This window comes from Pristiophorus japonicus, chromosome 2 (genome assembly GCF_044704955.1).
Source record: "Pristiophorus japonicus isolate sPriJap1 chromosome 2, sPriJap1.hap1, whole genome shotgun sequence".
In the NCBI taxonomy this organism is placed as follows: domain Eukaryota; kingdom Metazoa; phylum Chordata; class Chondrichthyes; family Pristiophoridae; genus Pristiophorus; species Pristiophorus japonicus.
This window is the reverse complement of record NC_091978.1, coordinates 89,706,677-89,727,174: the sequence shown is the minus strand read 5'-3', so window position 1 is coordinate 89,727,174 and position 20,498 is coordinate 89,706,677.

The following is a 20,498-nucleotide window of genomic DNA, read 5'->3' as shown; positions in this document are numbered from 1 at the left end:
GGGCCCCAGCGGGCCGAGTGTTGGCAGGCCCCCAGCGGGCCCCCAGCGGGCCGAGTGTTGGCAGGCCCCCAGCGGGCCCCCAGCGGGCCGAGTGTTGGCAGGCCCCCAGCGGGCCCTCAGCGGGCCGAGTGTCGGCGGGCCCCCAGCGGGTCGGTGTCAGCGGGCCCCAGCAGGTCGAGTGTCGGCGGGCCCCCAGCGGGACCCTAGTGGGCCGAGTGTTGGCAGGCCCTCAGCGGGCCCCCAGCAGGCCGAGTGTCGACGGGCCCCCAGCGGGCCCCCAGCGGGACCCCAACAGGCCGAGTGCCGGCGGGCCCCAGCGGGCCGAGTGTCGGCAGACCCCCAGCGGGCCCCCAGCAGGCCGAGTGTTGACGCGGCCCCAAAGTCGGGATGGAGGTCGACCGCGTTCTGCGCATGCACCCCCAGCCACCAGAATAATACCGGACGAGAGATGGTGCCGGATAAGGGAATCCTGGATAAGTAGAGGTCCAACCTGTGTACTTAAGTATAGATTTAGTATAGATTCAATAGGGAGAGAATTAAAGCTGGAATTGGAAAGCAGAAAAGTAGGAAGTGAATTTGGAAGCTGGAGGAAACAAAGGCTAGAAAAAAGTTAATAAGCAAGTTTAGCAGTGCTAAATGCTATATACTTCAATACAAGGCTTACAGAGAATATGGCAGATGAGCTGAGGGCACAGATAGACACTTGGGAGTAAGATATTATAGCTATTACTGAGACAAGGCTGAAAGAAGGGCAGGTATGACAGCTCAGACAGTATAGAGAGGGGGGTAAAAATGGAGGGGGGGGGTTCACAGTATTGATTAAAAAAACAATTACAGCTGTGAGGAGGGATGATAGAATCATAAAATCATAGAAATTTACTGCACGGAAGGAGGCCATTTCAGCCCATCGTGTCCGTGCCAGCCAACAAGAGGCTATCCAGCCTAATCCCACTGTCCAGCTCTAGGTCCCTAGCCCTGTAGGTTACAGCACTTCAGGTGCACATCCAAGTACTTTTTAAATATCGTGAGGGTTTCTGCCTCTGCTACCCTTTCAGGCAGTGAGTTCCAGACCCCCACAACCCACTGGGTGAAGAAATTTCCCCTCAAATAAATGCCCTCTAAACCTTCTACCAATTACTTTAAACTTATGCCCTCTGGTTTTTGACCCCTCTGCTAAGGGAAATAATCCCTTTCTATCCACTATATCTAGGCCCCTTAAAATTTTATACACCTCAAAGAGGTCTCCCCTCAGCCTCCTCTGTTGCAAGGAATTCAAATCCAGCCTATCCAATCTGTTCTCATAGCTAAGATTCTCCACTGCCGGCAACATCCTCGTAAATCTCCTTTGTACCCTCTTCAGTGCAATCACATCTTTCCTGTAATGTGGTGACCAGAACTGCACGCAGTTCTCTAGCTGATGCCTAACTAGTGTTTAAACAGTTCAAGCATAACCTCGCTGCTCTGGTATTCTATGCCTCGACTAATAAAGGCAAGCCTTCTTAACCATCTGGCCTGCTACCTTCAGGGATCTGTGGATGTACACTCCAAGGTCCCTTTGTTCCTCTACACTACTCACTGTCCTAGCGTTTAATGTGTATTCCCTTTCCTTATACGCCCTCCCCAAATGCATTACCTCACACTTTTCTCTGGATTGAATTCCATTTGCCACTGTTCTGCCTACCTGACCATTTCATTCATAGCATCTAGCAGTCTACAGCTTTCTTCTTCATTATCAACCACACAGTTGATCCTAGTGTCATCTGCAAATTTCTCAATCATACTCCCTATATTCAAGTCTAGATCATTGACGTATATCACAAAAAGCAAGGGACCTAGCACTGAGCCCTGTAGAACCCTACTGGAAACATCCTTCCAATCACAAAAACACCCATCAACCATTACCCTTTGCTTCCAGCCTTTGAGCCAATTTTGGATCCAACTTGCCACTTTGCCCTGGAACCCATGGGCTTTTACTTTCATGACCATGTCATGTAGGACCTTATTAAAACCCTTGCTAAAATCCATATACATTACATCAAATGCACTACCCTCATTGACCCTCCTTGTTACTTCCTCAAAAAATTCAATCAATTAGTCAGACATGACCTTCCCTTAACAAATATATGCTGGCTGTCTTTGAGTAATCCGTGTCATTCCATGTTAGAAAGATCATCAAATGAGGCCATATGGGTCGAATTGATGAACAAAAAGGGGTGATCACATGCTGGGAGTCTACTATAGACCCCCCAAATAATCAGAGGGAGATAGAAGAGCAAATATGCAGGCACATTTTTGAGAAGTGCAAAAATTATAGGGCAGTAATTGTAGGGGATTTCAACTACCCTAATAGTAACTGGGATAAAAAATAATGTGAAAGGTATAGAGATTGCAGAATTCCTAAAATGCATTCAGCAGAACTTTGTTAGCCAGTATGCATCAAGCCCAACAAGGGAGGGAGTAGTTCTGGACTTAGGGAATGAAGCTGGGCCGGTGGAAGGGGAATCAGAGGGAAAGCATTTTGGTGTTAGAGATCATAATTCAGTTAAGTTTAGGTTAGTTATGGAAAAGGACAAAAATAGACCTGGAATAAAAGTTCTCAACTGGGGAATAGTCATTTTGCTAAGCAGAGAGGTGATTTAGCCATAGTGGACTAGAAACAGCTACTTTGAAGGTTAATCAGTGTCAGAGCAGTGGAAGGCATTCAAGGAGGAGATCCGGAGGGTTCAGAGCAAGTATGTTCCCATAAGGAAAAAGGGTGGGACTAACAAATCTAGAACCCCCTTGGATGTTGAGGGACATACAAGGTAGGATAAAGAAAAAAAAGGAGGCTTATGACAGATACCAAAGGCTAAAAACTGTAGAATCTCTAGAGGACTATAGAAAGTCCAGCGGTGAAATTAAAAATGAGATTAGGAAAGCAACGAGAGAGCAAGAAAAGATTTTGGCAAATAAAATCAAGGAAAACCCAACGATGTTCTATAAATACATTAAAAGCAAGAGGATAACTAAAGAAAGAGTAGGGCTGATTAGAGACCATAAAGGTAATCTGTGCGTGGAGCCGGAAAACGTGGGTATGTGTCTTAATGAAAACTTTGCGTCTGTTTTTACAAAAGAGTGAGGCGATGCAGACATTGCTATCAGGGAGGAGGAGTGTAAAATATTAGATGAAATAAACATAGTAAGAGAGGAAATATTAATGGGTTTAGCAGCTTTGAAAGTGGATAAATCCCCAGGCCCAAATGAAATGTATCTCAGCCTGTTAAGAGAAGCAAAACTGCAAATAGCAGAGGCTCTGATCATCATTTTTGTTGTGTCCTTAGATGCTCTAACAATGACTCCACGAGACAGTGTGTTGTATTTGAACTGTAGTGACCTTAGTCCTTTATTAGTTAACTCCAGAGTGAGGATCACACCTGGTGGCCTGCCTTTTATACTAGGCCAGGCACACCTGTACAGGTAACCTATGAGTCTCCCACTGCTGTGCCCTCTGGTGGCACACCTTGAGATAGTACCAACAGTAGCCATGTAGAAATCATGACATCATTCCCCGCTGAACCCTCAGTGCAAATCGCCTCTGCATTGACTGTGCACTGTGCTTAGCTCTATGTGGGTTTTGTCTGGTTGACCTCTGACAGCCAACTCGAACTTCGGTGGGTAGTTGGTGCAGTAGCATGCTGGTGGTTGCTATTTGTGTGTGTGTGTTCCTAACCACTCCACTCTCCCCCCTCCCACACTGATGTGGCGGGGGCTCCTGACATTCATGTATATTCAATTTCAGGTAAGTGGGTTTTGCGGTTTTTTTTGTTCCGAGGTGCGACAAGTACGTTAGATGCCTTGTTGATGTGATGACTGATGCATGAGGACAAGCTAGTTCCGGAATTGCTGGGTTGTGTCCCTGCAGTCTGGTGGCAGCTCAGTGCCCGGTGCTGGTAGTGGGAACCCGGTCGGCTCGTGTAGATGTCTGTGATCTCCCTGTCCTTTCTTTACGCCCGGGCTCATAGCTGCTCCCTGAGGACCTGTTGTCTAGCAGTGCACAGGGAACTGCTGACTCGCTGGCCTGAGCGTCGTTTGGTTTGGAATCCTGGCTGGTGCTTGTTTCCTCTGGGGGAACAGTGGCGGGTGACCTTACATCTAGGGGTATGGCCTTGGTGCAGCCTGCACCTTCAGGCTCATGGCAGTTGGTGCCATCGGTTACCTGAGAGATGGATCCGACCCCAGGGCATGGTATCAATGCAGTGGCCTTTGCCCTGCTGAGGTCACTTGCTCTGCAGCTCATGTGTGTTGGCTGCTTGTGGCCACACTCCGTGGTGCATGATTCTGGTCCCCGGGACATAGGCTACAGCATTGGGTAGCTCACTGGACCTGTGTGCACCCGATGGGTGTCTGCCCGCTGCATTGGCTGCGTGCAGTGGGAATCTTGCATGGCACAGCTTTTCCTTACTTATGATGGACACTCTAGGGGTCCGATCATGGTCACGCGACTTTTCCTCACTGGTTGCATATGCACAGTTCAGATCATCAATTACACATGTGCATAATCGCGAGACTTTTCCTCACTGGTTGCATGTATACATTACCGACTATCACTTACACATTTTACATGATCACTTACACACTTTACATAATCCGTTGCATCTTTTATCTCTAGATTACAATTACTGTTACATTGCTTAAATGTATGAAACTGTCCCTTTAATTGTAGTGGGTTGCAGGCCTCCTTTACCCCAATACTCTTCTCCATTTGGTGCCACGTGTTGCTCCATCAGCGCTGCACCTCGTGGTCTGTCAGTGGCCATCTTTGTCTTCAGCGTATCACCTTGTGGTTCGGGCGCCATCTCTCCTTCATCCACGATGTCGACTGCGGTGATTCTCTTCTCCCCGGGTTCTGCCTCCACAGTTGGGAAGTCGCTGCTGGATCTGATTTTCTCCCTCCTGAGTCCTGCCACTGGAGCCTGGGTCGTCTCAGCTGGATCATCTCCACGCAGTCGTGTTGAGCGGTCTGTGTCTCGGGTGTCGTGCTGGTCTGCTCTCCGGTGTCAGGTCCACTCTCAGGTGAGGGCTTGCTTTGCCTCTGAGCGCAGAGGGCTTCGATCGCTGGAGGGGTGAAGTCTCCCCACTTCCAATGGATCTTCTCCATCCACCTTCTGCCGAGCACCGTTGGTCCATCACCTGCAACAATCCACAGATGCAACTTGTGCATTGCGCCATCATGGAGTACCTTTACATTCACACTACCAACGACTGGGATGATTTCATTGGTGTAGGTGCGCAGCTTGGCCTGAACCAGGGCCAACTCGGGTCATTCAGCCGGATTGTCCCATAGCCTCTCAAAGGTTCCTTGATTCATCACTGACTGGCTTGCCGCCGTGTCCACTTCCATGAAGACTGGACTTTCCTCTATCTCGACTTCCATCTTCAGTGGGGAGCACTCGGTGGTGCAGGTAAACATGCTATGTACCTCCCCATGGGATTGAGCTGCCTCTCTGTCTAACAATTCATAATCCATGTTGGATTCATGGCCATCTGCAGACTCCTCATCGACACAGTGAGTCCTATTTCTCTTACACATTCGCTGGAGGTGGCCCTTTGTGCTGCAGCCTTTGCAAACATAGTCTTTAAAATGGCACTGGTGAGCTCTGTGATTCCCTCCGCAACATCAGCATGGTGCTACTCGATTAGCTCCCCTCGACAGACTCTGAGTAAAGGGACTTGAGGGCCTGTTCTCTCTTGCCTGAGAGGATTCGCGCTCTACAGTCCAGCCCCTGAACGGCGCCACTCTGTACACAGTACCTGCCAGATTTGAGTCTTGACACAAAGATTAATGGGAAAGCGGGTTGTGTAGAGGACACAGAGAGGCTGCAAAGGGATTTAGATAGGTTAAGCGAATGGGCTAAGGTTTGGCAGATGGAATACAATGTCAGAAAGTGTGAGGTCATTCACCTTGGGAAAAAAAAAACAGTAAAAGGGAATATTATTTGAATGGGGAGAAATTACAACATGCTGAGGTGCAGAGGGACCTGGGGGTCCTTGTGCAGGAATCCCAAAAAGTTAGTTTGCAGGTGCAGCATGTAATCAGGAAGGCGAATGGAATGTTGGCCTTTATTGCGAGAGGGATGGAGTACAAAAGCAGTGAGGTCCTTCTGCAACTGTATAGGGTGTTGGTGAGACCACACTTGGAGTACTGCGTGCAGTTTTGGTCACCTTACTTAAGGAAGGATATACTAGCTTTGGAGGAGGTACAGAGACGTTTCACTAGGCTGATTCCGGAGATGAGGGGGTTACCTTATGATGATAGATTGAGGAGACTGGGTCTTTACTCGTTGGAGTTCAGAAGGATGAGGGGTGATCTTATAGAAACATTTAAAATAATGAAAGGGATAGACAAGATAGAGGCAGAGCGGTTGTTTCCACTGGTCGGGGAGACTAGAACTAGGGGGCACAGCCTCAAAATACGGGGGAGCCAATTTAAAACCGAGTTGGGAAGGAATTTCTTCTCCCAGAGGGTTGTGAATCTGTGGAATTCTCTGCCCAAGGAAGCAGTTGAGGCTAGCTCATTGAATGTATTCAAGTCACAGATAGATAGATTTTTAACCAATAAGGGAATTAAGGGTTATGGGGAGCGGGCGGGTAAGTGGAGCTGAGTCCACGGCCAGATCAGCCATGACCTTGTTGAATGGCGGAGCAGGCTCGAGGGGCTAGATGGCCTACTCCTGTTCCTAATTCTTATATTCTTATGTTGAGGGTGAGACGTCTGTCTAGAGCCGCAAGTCGAGGTCATGAATGACTGGCTCACAGAGATGGCCTTCTGCAGTGTGACTGTGGTATCACCAACAGTAGCTTGTGAAGAAGGCCCTCATGGCCAATTCCAATGACAAAAATGTCTCGCAGCCTTTCGTTGAGGTGGGTGCCAAACTCGCATGGTGCCACCAGCCTCCTGAGGTCTGCGGCGTACTTCGCGACTTCCTGGCCTTCGGGCCATTGGTGGGTATAGAACCGGTGTCTGGCTGTGAGGATGCTCTCCTTGGGCTTGAGTTGCTTCTGGATCAGGGTTATGAGCTCCTTGTATGACTTGGTCATTGTCTTCGCTGGTGCCAGCAAGTCCCTGACGAGGCCATAGACGTTGGGCCCACAACTGGTTAGCAGAATAGCACGGCGCTTATCAGCCAGGGCGGCTGGGTCGTCTCCTACCAGGTCATTTGCTGTGAAAAAGTGTTCTAGCCTCTCCACAAAGGCGTCCCAATCCTCACCATCGGCGAACTGCTGCAACGTACCAAGGGTAACCATTTCCACGTGAAAGTTCATAATCTCGTCGCCAGTTGTTGTGTCCTTTGATGCTCTAACAATGACTCCAGGAGGCAGTGTATTGTACTTGAACTGTAGTGACCTTAATCCTTTAATAGTTAACTCCAGAGTAAGGATTGCACCTGGTGGCCTGCCTTTTATACTAGGCCAGGCACACCTGTTCAGGTAACCTACAAGTCTCCCACTGCTGTGCCCTCTGGTGGCACACCTTGAGATAGTACCAACAGTAGCAATGTAGGATACATGACAATTTTCCTGTCCCCTCTGGCTACAGGTGTGGCGCCGAAGGATGGCGGACTCTAATGTGGTACCTTCGTTTAAAGAGGGAGAAAGGGATAGACCGAGTAATTACAGGCCAGTCAGCCTAACCTCGGCGGTGGGAAAATTATTGGAAAGAATTCTGAATAACAAGATAAATCTTCATTTAGAAACATATGGAATAATCAAGGACAGTCAGCATGGATATGTTAAGGGAAGGTCGTGTCTGACTAACTTTATTGAATTTTTTGAGGAGGTAACCAGGAGGATCGATGAGGGTAGTGCATTTGATGTAGTGTATATGGATTTTAGCAAGGCTTTTGATAAGGTCCCACATGACAGACTGGTCATGAAAGTAAAAGCCCATGGAATCCAAGGAACAGTGGCAAGTTGGATCCAAATTTGGCTCAGAGGACGGAAGCAAAGAGTAATGGTTGATGGCAGCTGTTAATGATTCTGCTATTCACATTTACACCTCTTCGAGACCAATCTTTTGTTTCTTTACTGGTCCCATTATCATCTCCTTTTGCTTTGTACAATGATTCCTTTTATCATTTAATCTCTCCCTATCACAGACCTTCCCCATTGTTCTTTGCTCCTTCTGAGCTTTCCTTGCTTATGCGCTTACTTAAAACTTGTTATATCATTAACTTTTTCCAGTTATGATGAAAGGTCATTGACCTGAAACGTTAACTCTGTTTCTCTCTCTGATGCTGCCTTACCTGCTGAGTATTTCCAGCATTTTCTGTTTTTATTATCGATGAGAGTTACTGAAATGGAGATCTAATAAGTTCTGTAATGTAGATAATACCAGACCAAGAAACAATAACACCCAAGAGCTTGCTACAATAGCTTGTGGTGTATATATTTTGCAGGAAGTGGGGTAGTTCAACCAGGAGATGATCTAGAAATTTACCCAAATGTTTCATAGCAACCTGTGATATGAGATACAGGAAAAATAATTTTCCATATTGGGGAAGGTGCATCCAGTTATACAATCATGGAAAATGCCCAAGAGCTTTGGATGAACAGCACTTGGCATAAGAATGATTCCAGATAGTGAAACGGAGCCCACTTGTGGAGCTGTATTCTGTCTCCACCCTGGCTTCTTTTGACATGGTATGGAACCAGGATCCATACCCAGATAAGAAATTAGCAATGCTAGTCAAAAAAGGGATGTAGCAATCAGGCATCAGGATCCCAACCATAACACTAAGAAAGCAACACTCAGGATTGAAATTTTTCCAAGCAGAACTATAAATAAGGTCCGACCAACTGCCATCATCATAGGCAGTCCCTCAGAATTGAGGAAGACTTGCTTCCACTCTAAAAATGAGTCCTTAGGTGGCTGAACAGTCCAATACGAGAACCACAGTCCCTGTCACAGGTGGGACAGATAGTCGTTGAGGGAAAGGGTGGGTGGGACTGGTTTTCCGCACGCTCTTTCCGCTGCCTGTGTTTTATTTCTACATGGTCTCGGCGATGAGACTCGAGGGCTCAGCACCCTCCCGGATGCACTTCCTCTACTTAGGGCAGTCTTTGGCCAGAGACTGCCAGGTGTCAGTGGGGATGTTGCACTTTATCAGTGAGGTTTTGAGGGTGTCCTTGTAATGTTTCCTCTGCCCACCTTTGGCTCGCTTGCCATGAAGGAGTTCCGAGTAGAGCGCTTGCTTTGGGAGCCTCGTGTCTGGCGTGCAAACGATGTGGCCTGCCCAGCGGAGCTGGTCAAGTGTGGTCAGTGCTTCAATGCTGGGGATGTTGGCCTGGTTGAGGATGCTAACGTTGGTGCTTCTGTCCTTCCAGGGGATTTGTAGGATCTTGCGGAGACATCGTTGGTGGTATTTCTCCAGCGACTTGAGGTGTCTACTGTACATGGTCCATGTCTCTGAGCCATACAGGAGGGCGGGTATTACTACAGACCTGTAGACCATGAGCTTGGCGATCAATTTGAGGAACTGATCTTCAAACACTCATTTCTTCAGGTGGCCGAAGGCTGCGTTGGCGCACTGGAGGCAGTGTTGAATCTTGTTGTCAATGTCCGTTCTTGTTGGTAAGAGGCTCCCGGGGTATGGGAAATGGTCCACATTGTGCAGGGCCGCACCGTGGATCTTGATGACTGTGGGGGGTGGGGGGGGGGGCGCGTCGGCAGTGCTGTGTGGCAAGGACAGGCTGGTGGAGGACCTTTGTCTTACGAATGTTTAGTGTAAGGCCCAAGCTTTCGTACACCTCAGTAAATATGTCAACTATGTCCCGGAGTTCAGCCTCTGAATGTGCGCAGACGCAGGCATCATCCGCGTACTGTAGCTCAACGACAGAGGTTAGGGTGGTCTTGGACCTGGCCTGGAGACGATGAAGGTTGAACAGCTTCCCACTGGTTCTGTAGTTTAGTTCCACTCCAGCGAGGAGCTTGTTAACTGTGAGGTGGAGCAGGGCAGTGATGAAGATTGAGAAGAGAGTTGGAGAGATGACGCAGCCCTATTTGACCCCGGTCCAGACGTGGATTGAGTCAGTAATGGATCCATTGGTAAGGATCACGGCCTGCATGTTATCGTGGAGCAGGCGGAGGATGGTGACAAACTTTTGGGGGCAATAGGAATAATAGCAACTGGAATAGGAATTCAGGTAACCAAGTCCAAGGGTCGCAGGGAAACAGGAATGATAGTTCACCACGAGACAATCATTCAGGGCAGAGCTTCCAAGAGACTAGGAGTGAGATAGTATCAGAACCAACAACCAGCCCACTCGTATGGAGACCCTTCAGGGTTATTTGGAGAAATGGAAAAAAAGACTAGGAAGGTTAATGAAAGAGGAAATAGAAAGAGAAAGCAAAGGATTACTATTTACAACAATGATTATAGGTCAGAAGTGAATTAGCTGTCTGTACAGAACAAGATGGGATTCTCTTACTTATTGTAATTGATAATGTTAGTGTTATTTTGTATTTACTCTTTTACATTTGTGTATTTTATGAATGATTAATGGCAGGATGATATATGTACTAGAGGTTCCAAAACTAACTCATTCTCCTTGCAAAGGATGTATTGGGAACGAAATTCAGGGCTCCCACAAACCTGGCGCACCTTCCAACTTTTTCGTGCCATCACCGCCACAATTTTCTTGGCAGCCCCCTGATCGAAATTCACCCAAAAAATGAAAAAAATGGCATCCTGTGATAAGAAGCGGCTGGAATCGACAGTTTCCAGCAGCTTGATTGAAGCGGGATCACCACGGAGAAATTCAGCATTGTGCTCATGTGTAGATAATGAGCCAACTGCTCCCTAGGGATGCATGCAATAAGGATACAGCAGTCATCATGGGTGACTTTAATCTACATATAGATTAGGCTAACCAAACTGGTAGCAATACGGTGAAGGAGGATTTCCAGAAGTGTATAAGGGATGGTTTTCTAGACCAATATGTCGAGGAACCAACTAGAGAGCTGGCCATCCTAGACTGGGTGTTGTATAATGAGAGAGGATTAATTAGCAATCTTGTGGTGCAAGGCCCCTTGGGGAAGAGTGATCGTAATATGGTAGAATTCTTCATTAAACTGGAGAGTGACACAGTTAATTCAGGGTCCTGAACTTAAAGAAAGGTAACTTCGATGGTATGAGACATGAATTGGCTAGGATAGACTGGCGAATGATACTTAAAGGGTTGACAGTGGATAGGCAATGGCAAACATTTAAAGATCACATGGATGACTTCAACAATTGTACAACCCTGTCTGGCGTAAAAATAAAACGGGGAAGGTGGCTCAACCATGGCTAATAAGGGAAATTAGGGATAGTGTTAAATCCAAGGAAGAGGCATATAAATTGGCCAGAAAAAGTAGCAAATCTGAGGACTGGGAGAAATTTAGAATTCAGCAGAGAAGGACAAAGGGTTTAATTAGGAGGGGGGAAATAGACTATGAGAGTAAGCTTGCAGGGAACATAAAAACTGACTGCAAATGCTTCTATAGTCTCCAGTCGTCTTGGTTAACCCTTGCCACTGTACCAAAACCAAGCTCTGTCAAGCCCGTGTGATGGCTGGTGTGCAATGGCCACCGCACGTTAAAAAAAATCCACGCACAGGCATATTCCACCCTTCAATATGCAGTTCGGAACCTGAACTATCAGGTCCTTCATTGAAACACCTGTGAACTCATTGAACATATCCCTTTTTGGCATGGAAGCAAGTCATCCTCGATTTGAGGGACCGCCCAAGAAGAAGGGTAAATGAGGCCCTCCTTTAATGCTCTCTCTCTCCCTGAAAACGCCAGCGCCTACTGTGCCTTTCCTCCTGGAAATCTGCTAGTTGCAGCTTCCATACATAAATCCCTTACCCCCCTCACGGTAGCCCTTCTCCCAATTATGCTTGCAGATGAGAGACCGAGTGGCAGCACACCCAGCACAGTGGGGAGTGATGCAACACCTCGCAGACCAGTGCCAGGCCTCGATGAGACCCCTGATGACAAAACAACAGAGATGTCAAATGAGAGCAGTGACGACATTGAGCGGTCAAACCCTGGTGATACTGTGGAGCGCACTCCATCTTTTGGGGCACTGACTGATGAGGAAGAGGACACTGCTGGCACCAACACGGCACTGCGTCCACCCACACACGCCAGCTCAGATATTGGGAGTCTGATCTGGTTGAGGTAGTACAGGGGTCTGCACTGGGTGTTGCACCGGGGCCTAACAGGCTGCAGCACGGAGAAGGCAACCTCAGGTGCCATCTCTCCAGGAAGTGAGTCCGCACCGGAGTTCTGCTGAGGAGGACTCAGATGATGCCAATGATGTTGCGGCTCATGAGAGAAGGGTGGAGGCCATGCATTGGCAGATGTTGGGGCACTGACAAGGGTGCCAGAGAGGCTGTCGGAAGTGGTCAGGAGTGTGGAGGAGTCTGCCTCCCACATACTTGACAGCTCTGCGCACACCATAGAGTCCATCGTTGCCAGTGTGCAGGCAATGGTGGACTTCCAGATTGTCCCTGCGGATCCAGCTGTGATGCCGCAACTGGCAGGTGATATGGCAGCTGCCATTTCAGCACAGGCGCGAGGGAATGAGCGCATCGGTGCTGGATTGGAGGGAATGGCCGTGGACCTGGAAGCTCAGAATGCTCTTATGCACTCTGGACAACAGGCCATGGAGCGTCTTACTGCTGCTATGGAGGGTCAAACTGCTGCCATGTCTGGCTGCTGGCTTTGAGACTCTGGCTGCTCTCGTGCAGTCTCAGGTTGATGCCACCCGGCACCTCACTGTTGCATTCGCGGCTGGGTCTAACATGGGCCACAGAGGACCTTCCGGTGTCACGCCAGAGCACCGACCTGATCTCCCTCAGCTTGGTGGTGGTGGTAATGTGCCGCTCCCGGTGAGTGACTCAGGCTTCTCAGATCAGGATCCTGATGATGTGCTCTCTCAGGATCACACCATTCCTGGCTCCAGACCTGCCACTCCGCCAGTGCCTCCAGTATGGCCTCGCCCGAGCCAAGCCAGACTGCACCCTCCCAGGAGGGTACTGCCCAGTCTGCACCCGGCCCTGCCGGGGCCAAAGTTGGTCAAGGGTGTCCGAGAAGGACATCTGCATCTTCCACAAAAGAAACACAGCAGCCTTCCCAGACCCATGATGCAGCCACAGGGGAGACACTTAGGCTAAATAGCAGGAGAGGTACGCGCAAGAGGACTTATAAGGAGATGCACTCGGGTGAGAAATTATGTTTTTGTGTAAGTTTCTTGTACTGTTTTTTGTTGTGTTGCCTTTTTGCACTGACATGGATCATGTCATAAATCTTTCATTTTTGCACATGTATCATTTGACAGTGGGCAATTCTGTGTGAAGGCACTAAGAACATAAGAAATAGGAACAGGAGTTGGCCACCTGGCCTTTCGATGCTGCTCTGCCATTTAATAAGATCATGGCTGATCTGATCATGGACTCAGCTCCACTTCCCTGCCCGCTCCCCAGAACCCTATATTCCCTTATCGCTCAAAAATCTGTCTATCTCTGCCTTAAATATATTCAATGACCCAGCCTCCACAGCTCTCTGGGACAGAGAATTCCACAGATTTACAACCGCCTGAGAGAAGAAATTCCTCCTCATCTCAGTTTTAAATGGGCAGCCCCTTATTCTGAGACTATGTCCCCTAGTTTTAGTTTCCTCCATGAGTGGAAATATCCTCTCCGCATCCACATTGTCAAGCCCCCTCATAATCTTATACATTTCGATAAGATCACCTCTCATTCTTCTGAATTCCAATGAGTATAGACCCAACCTACTCAACCTATCTTCATAAGTCAACCCCCTCATCTCCGGAATCAACCTAGTGAACGTTTTCTGAACAGCCTCCAATGCAAGTATACTTCTCTGCTTTTATACTCCATCCCCCTTGCAATAAAGGCCAACATTCCATTTGCCTTCCTGATTACTTGCTGTATCTGCATACTAACTTTTTGTGTTTCATACACAAGGACCCCCAGGTCCCTCTGTACTGCAGCACTTTATAATTTTTCTCCATTTAAATTATAATTTGCTTTTCTATTATTTCTGCCAAAATGGATAACCTCACATTTTCTCACATTATACTCCATCTGACAATTTTTTGCCCACTCACTTGGCCTGTCTATATCCCTTTGCAGATTTTTTGTAACCTCCTCACAATTTGCTTTCCCACCCATCTTTGTATCATCAAAAAACTTGACTACATTACACTCAGTCCCTTCATCCAATTCATTAATATAGATTGTAAATAGTTGAGGACCCAGCACCAATCCCTGCAGCACCCCACTAGTTACTGTTTGCCAACTGGCAAATGACCCATTTATCCAGACTCTCTGTTTTCTGTTAGTTAGCCAATCCTCTATCCATGTTAATATATTACCCCCAACCCTGTGAACTTTTATCTTGTGCAGTAACCTTTTATGTGGCACCTAATCGAATGCCTTCTAGAAATCCAAATACACCACATCCATTGGTTCCCCCTTATCCACCCTGCTCGTTACATCCTCAAAGAACTCCAGCAAATTTGTCAAATCTGATTTCCCTTTCATAAAATCATGCTGACTCTGCTTGACTGAATTATGATTTTCCAAATGTCCCGCTATTGCTTCCTTAATAATGGACTCTAGCATTTTCCCAACAACAGATGTTAGGCTAACTGGTCTATAGTTTCCTGCTTTTTGTCTGCCTCCTTTTTAAAATAGGGGCATTATATTTGTGGTTTTCCAATCGGCTGGGACCACCCCAGAATCCAGGGAATTTTGGTAGATTATAACCAATGCATCCACTCTCTCTGCAGCCACTTCTTTTAAGACCCTAGGATGTAAGCCATCAGGTTCAGGGGACTTGTTCGGCTTTAGTCCCATTATTTTACCTAGTTCTACTTCATTAGTGATAGTGATTGTATTAAGTTCCTCCCTTCCTATAGTTCCTTGATTATCCACTATTGAGATGTTTTTAACGTCTTCTACTGTGAAGACTGATACAAATAAATATTTATTCAACGTCTCTGCCATTTCCCTGTTCTCCATTACTAATTCCCCAGCCTCATCCTCTAGGGGACTTTAGCCACTCTTTTCCTTTGGGATGGCCATGGAAAATAGGAGCTGAAGGTCATGTGGGGATGAGATTATGTGAATCGAGCAGCAGTCAGACGTGTCTGCACCTTCCTTGCAGGACTGCGATGGCGACGACGCCTCCTGGGTGGCGACGGGGATCCTCCTATTCCTCCTCCTCCTCCTCCTCATGCGCCTCCGCGTCATCAGGTGGTACTGCTGCCTCGATTTCCAGCTGGTGGCCCCGCATGAGGGCCAGGTTGTGCAGCATGCAGCAGACCACCACGAGTATGGAGACCCGTTCAGGAGAGTAATGCAAGGCGCCATCAGACCGGTCCAGGCAACAGAACCTCTGCTTGAGGATCCCAATGCAGTGCTTGATGATGCACCTGGTGCCAGAATGAGCATCATTGTAGGCATGCTCGGCCGCTGTCCTGGGGTTCCACAGTGGTCTCAACAGCCAAGTGGACAGGGGATATCACTTGTAGCCAAGCAGCCATCCACAATCCTGATTTGGCCTGGTGAAGAGGGCGGGCACACTGCTTTGGTGCAGAATGTAGTAATCAGGGATGCTGCCTGGATAGCTAGCCATAATCCTACGCTGGTGGTCACACACCAGTTGCACATTGAGGGAGTGGAATCCCTTTCTGTTGATAAAGAGTTCATGATGGTTCAGTGGCGCCCTCAGGCCAACATGTGTGCAGTCGATTGCACTCTGCACCCTGAGGAATCCTGCAATCCAGATAAATCCAGCCTGCCGCTCCACCTGCTTCTCCCTGGTCATCGGGAAGGAGATATAGTTCACTCTTCTAGACAGAGCATCGGTGACCTGCCGGATGGAGCGATGGGCAAAGAATTTTGAGATGTTCGAAATGTTTGCAGTCGTAGACTGGAAAGACCCCGTAGCGTAAAAGTTGAGAGCTATGGTGACCTTGGTCTCAACAGTCAGAGCGGTCCTGAGCCTAGTGTGAGGCTGCAGATCTTGACGCAGGGCATTGCACAGCTCCCTCAGTATGTCCTTTCTAAATCTGAGCCTTCGCAAACATTGTTCATCACTGAGCTCCAGAAAGGAGAACTGACGTCAGTAGACCCTTTGATGATAGGGCCTCCTTCCTCCAGCTCTGTGCTGGCCACCTCAAATGGCAGCTAGCTGATCATCTTCTCCCTGTTCCTCCTCATATTCTGGAGCCTCATATTCTGGCTGATGTTGGCAAGGCTCCTGGGCCAGTATGTGGTGCGGGGGGGGGGGGGGGTCAGCATACCTGACCCTCCTCCTCACACCATCTCCCTCCTGACCCTCTCTACGTGCAGGTCTGCGGTCATGGCTGCTGCCTCCCTTGCCCGCTCCCTCTGTACCTGTTGCTGATGGCATCGCCTTCTCCTGCATGCCGCCCTGCATCTCACAAGGTGGACAAAGCATACCACTGCCAACACTGAGCCCATTCTGTGTGAAGGCTGGACCCTCACAGCATGCCTCTGTGGAGCAGAGAATGAGGTCGACAAGCCTCCACTAATCAGTGAGAGTTAACAAGTCTTCTAAACTCTCAAAGTGATGAAAAGTACTCTGCAGGTTTAGCAAATACAGGTGCAGCATCGAAAATCCGGCGTTCCAGAATCTGGAATGTTCTGGAATCCGGACCGATTAGTGGCAGGGTCGTCCAGAATCCGTAAAATGTTCTGGAATCCGGGCCCGAGGCCCTGCCGACCTTGGGGTCCTGCCGCTGCCTGACCTCGGGCCTCGCCTCACCACCACACACCATGCCCCGCTCGCCGCCGCTGCCCTTACCTCGGGGCCTCCTCGCCTCGCCTGTCCGAACACCTCCTCTGTGACGGGGTCCTGCCCCAACAGCTCCATCATGGCGGGGCCCGCCTGAACACCTCCTTGGCAGCGGGGCCCCGCCTGATGACCTCAACGACGGGGCCGATGGCCGGAACAACTCCTCGGCGGACCCCATACCCCCCCCCCCCCCACCATCCCCCCCCCTCCACCACCCCCCTTTCTGAAGTTCCGAAATCCAGAAATACCCGAACCTGGGCTCGAGTTTTTCCAGATTCGTGACGTCAGAAAGACAATCGAAAGTCCAGAAAAGCCAGGAATCTGGAACAGTCTCTGTCCCGAGGGTTCCAGATTGTCTATGCTGCATCTGTACACACAAACCAACAGAAAAAGTTTTGCCCAAAAATACCCCCGATTGCGGTAATCCTCGGTTCTCCTCATCTGAATTTGGTTGGTGTGGACGCGTAGCAGTGGCACGCACCCTAATGACATAGAAACATTTAAATTCTGACGGGACTGGACTGGTTAGATGCAGGAAGAATGTTCCCGATGTTGGGGAAGTCTAGAACCAGGGGTCACAGTCTAAGGATAAGGGGTAAGCCATTTAGGACCGAGATGAGGAGAAACTTCTTCACTCAGTGAATTGTGAACCTGTGGAATTCTCTACCACAGAAAGTTGTTGAGGCCAATTCACTAAATATATTCAAGGGGGAGTTAGATAGGGATCTTACGGCTAAAGGGATCAAGGGGTATGGAGAGAAAGCAGGAAAGTGGTACTGAGGTGAATGATCAGCCATGATCTTATTGAATGGCGGTGCAGGCTCGAAGGGCCGAATGGCCTACTCCTGCACCTATTTTCTATGTTTCTATGTTTCTATGTCATTATAGCCGCAAGCCCCGTATTGCGGCGGAAGTCGGCAGCTTGTGGTGGAAGTGCACACCGCCCCAAGAACTCCCGCGCTGAATATGCGTCACGGGAGCCAATTGACCGGAATACCGCGGCCACTCCATTTTGCCAAATTGCTGCCGCAAGCCTGCGGTAACGGTCCTTCCTGGGACCCTGAATTTCGGCCCCATCATCGCCTGTCTTGGCAATGGAGAGTTGTAGGGAAAATTTCTTAGAAACTGACTATTTCATTAGTCAAGTTGAACATTGGGAAACCAAAAAATGCTAATGCCACAGAGAATGACAACTGTTAGGTGAAACAAAGTATTCGTCACAAGAACTGTTAGGCCTAAGCTGTCAAGGGCACAGCTTAGAGACAGCATGTTAGGAGATTACAAATATGTCACTTGTTATGTGAAAAAGAATTGTTTATATTTGAAAATGAATGCTGAGATCTTAGGGGAGTGAAATTGGTGCAAGACACGTATGGAATCTGTTTCTTTTTTAACCTGATATCATGACGACATGGCAGTTTAGGGTGAATGACATTAAAAGTGGTGAATTCTTGTAATACATGTAGCACTCAGGCTGGAATTTTCCTTACCTTGGCAGGTACGATGCAACCGGTGTCACGATCCTGCTGCTGGCTCCATCCTGCTGTAGAAAATGAACAGGACCTCAATGGGACCTATTAAGCCAGCCCAACACATTACCCGGTACAATGAGATGGAGCAGGTCAGGTGATGTCATTCATGCTGCATTTTAAGCCGGGATTCTTAAAGGGACCCTGGCCATATAAAATGTTACGTTTAATCTAACATAGTGGGTGTTGAGCAGATCCATGTTCAACGGATCATCCTTCGTCATTTCCGCCACGTCCAGCGTGATCCCACCACCAATCACATCTTCACCTCCTCCCCGCCCCTCTCAGCATTCCGAAGGGACCGTTCCCTCTGCAACACCTTGGTCCATGCCACAGTCACCCGCAACACACCTTCTCCTTCCCACGGCACCTTCCAGTGCAAGCGCAGGAGATGCAACACCTGCTCTTTACCTCCTCCCTTCCCACTGTCCAGGGGCCCAAATACTCCTTCCAGGTGAAACAGCGATTTACTTGTACTTCTTTCAATTTAGTATACTGTATTCGCTGCTCACGATGTGGTCTCCTCTACATTGGGGAAACCAAATGCAGATTGGGTGACCGCTTGGCGGAATACCTCCGTTCAGTCCATAAGCGTGACCCCGAGCTTCCTGTCGCTTGTCACTTTAATTCTCGACTCCCACTCTGATATCTCCATCCTCGGACTCCTGCACTATTCCAATGAAGCTCAACGCAAGCTTAAGGAATAGCACCTCATCTTTCGTTTCGGCACTTTACAGCCTTCTGGACTCAACATTGAGTTCAACAATTTCAGACCTTAACCTCTGCCCACATTTTGCTCTGATGTATTTTTTTTAATCTCTCTTTGTTTCCAATGGCAGCTGATAATTATCCTGCCATTCACACCCTATCTAAACTAATCTTTTTCTAGCTTCTACTATTACCATCTCAAGTCAGCTCATCATTCCTTTTGTCTCTCTAATCTCTCCTGTCCTCCACCCTATCACAGACCTTCTCATTTGTTCTTTCCTCCCCCTCCCCCTTTCAGTGTTCCTTAAGAATTTGTTCATTTCGAACATTCGCCAGTTGTGATGAAGGGTCATCGACCCGAAATGTTAACTCTGCTTCCGTCCACAGCTGTTGCCTGACCCGTTGAGATTTCCAGCATTTTCTGTTTTTATTTCAGATTCCAGCCTCCGCAGTATTTTGCTTTTGTATTAGTGGGTGTTGAATCTTTTCTGTACAATAATATAATAAAAGTTATGAGTGACAAAGAAATATTTGAATAATCTTATTAAGTAATATGACTTCAAATATGATCAAGAACATAATTTAAAAATGCATTAATTGGGAAGTTATTGGTGCTTTAGTCACAAAACTATAGACTTTTGGACTTTTGTATCAGTAACTGGTACAAATAAAAGATGTGTGTATAGATAATACATAAAATTAAGATTTTAAGTGGAAATATAAAGGGGTAGATTTACAATCTTATGCAAGTTCAGCAGAAGAACTGCGGAATCCCTGACAAACAGTGTAAATGGTAAATGTAGTATCTCCAAATTTGCGGATGACACTAAGTTGGGTGGTAGTGTGAGCTGCGAGGAGGATGCTATGAGGCTGCAGAGTGACTTGGATAGGTTAGGTGAGTGGGCAAATGCATGGCAGATGAAGTATAATGTGGATAAATGTGAGGTTATCCACTTTGGTGGTAAAAACAGAGAGACAGACTATTATCTGAATGGTGACAGATTAGGAAAAGGGGAGGTGCAACGAGACCTGGCTGTCATGGTACATCAGTCATTGAAGGTTGGCATGCAGGCACAGCAGGCGGTTAAGAAAACAAATGGCATGTTGGCCTTCATAGCGAGGGGATTTGAATACAGGGGCAGGGAGGTGTTGCTACAGTTGTACAGGGCCTTGGTGAGGCCACACCTGGAGTATTGTGTACAGTTTTGGTCTCCTAACTTGAGGACGGACATTCTTGCTATTGAGGGAGTGCAGCGAAGATTCACCAGACTGATTCCCGGGATGGTGGGACTGACCTATCAAGAAAGACTGGATCAACTGGGCTTGTATTCACTGGAGTTCAGAAGAATGAGAGGGGACCTCATAGAAACGTTTAAAATTCTGATGGG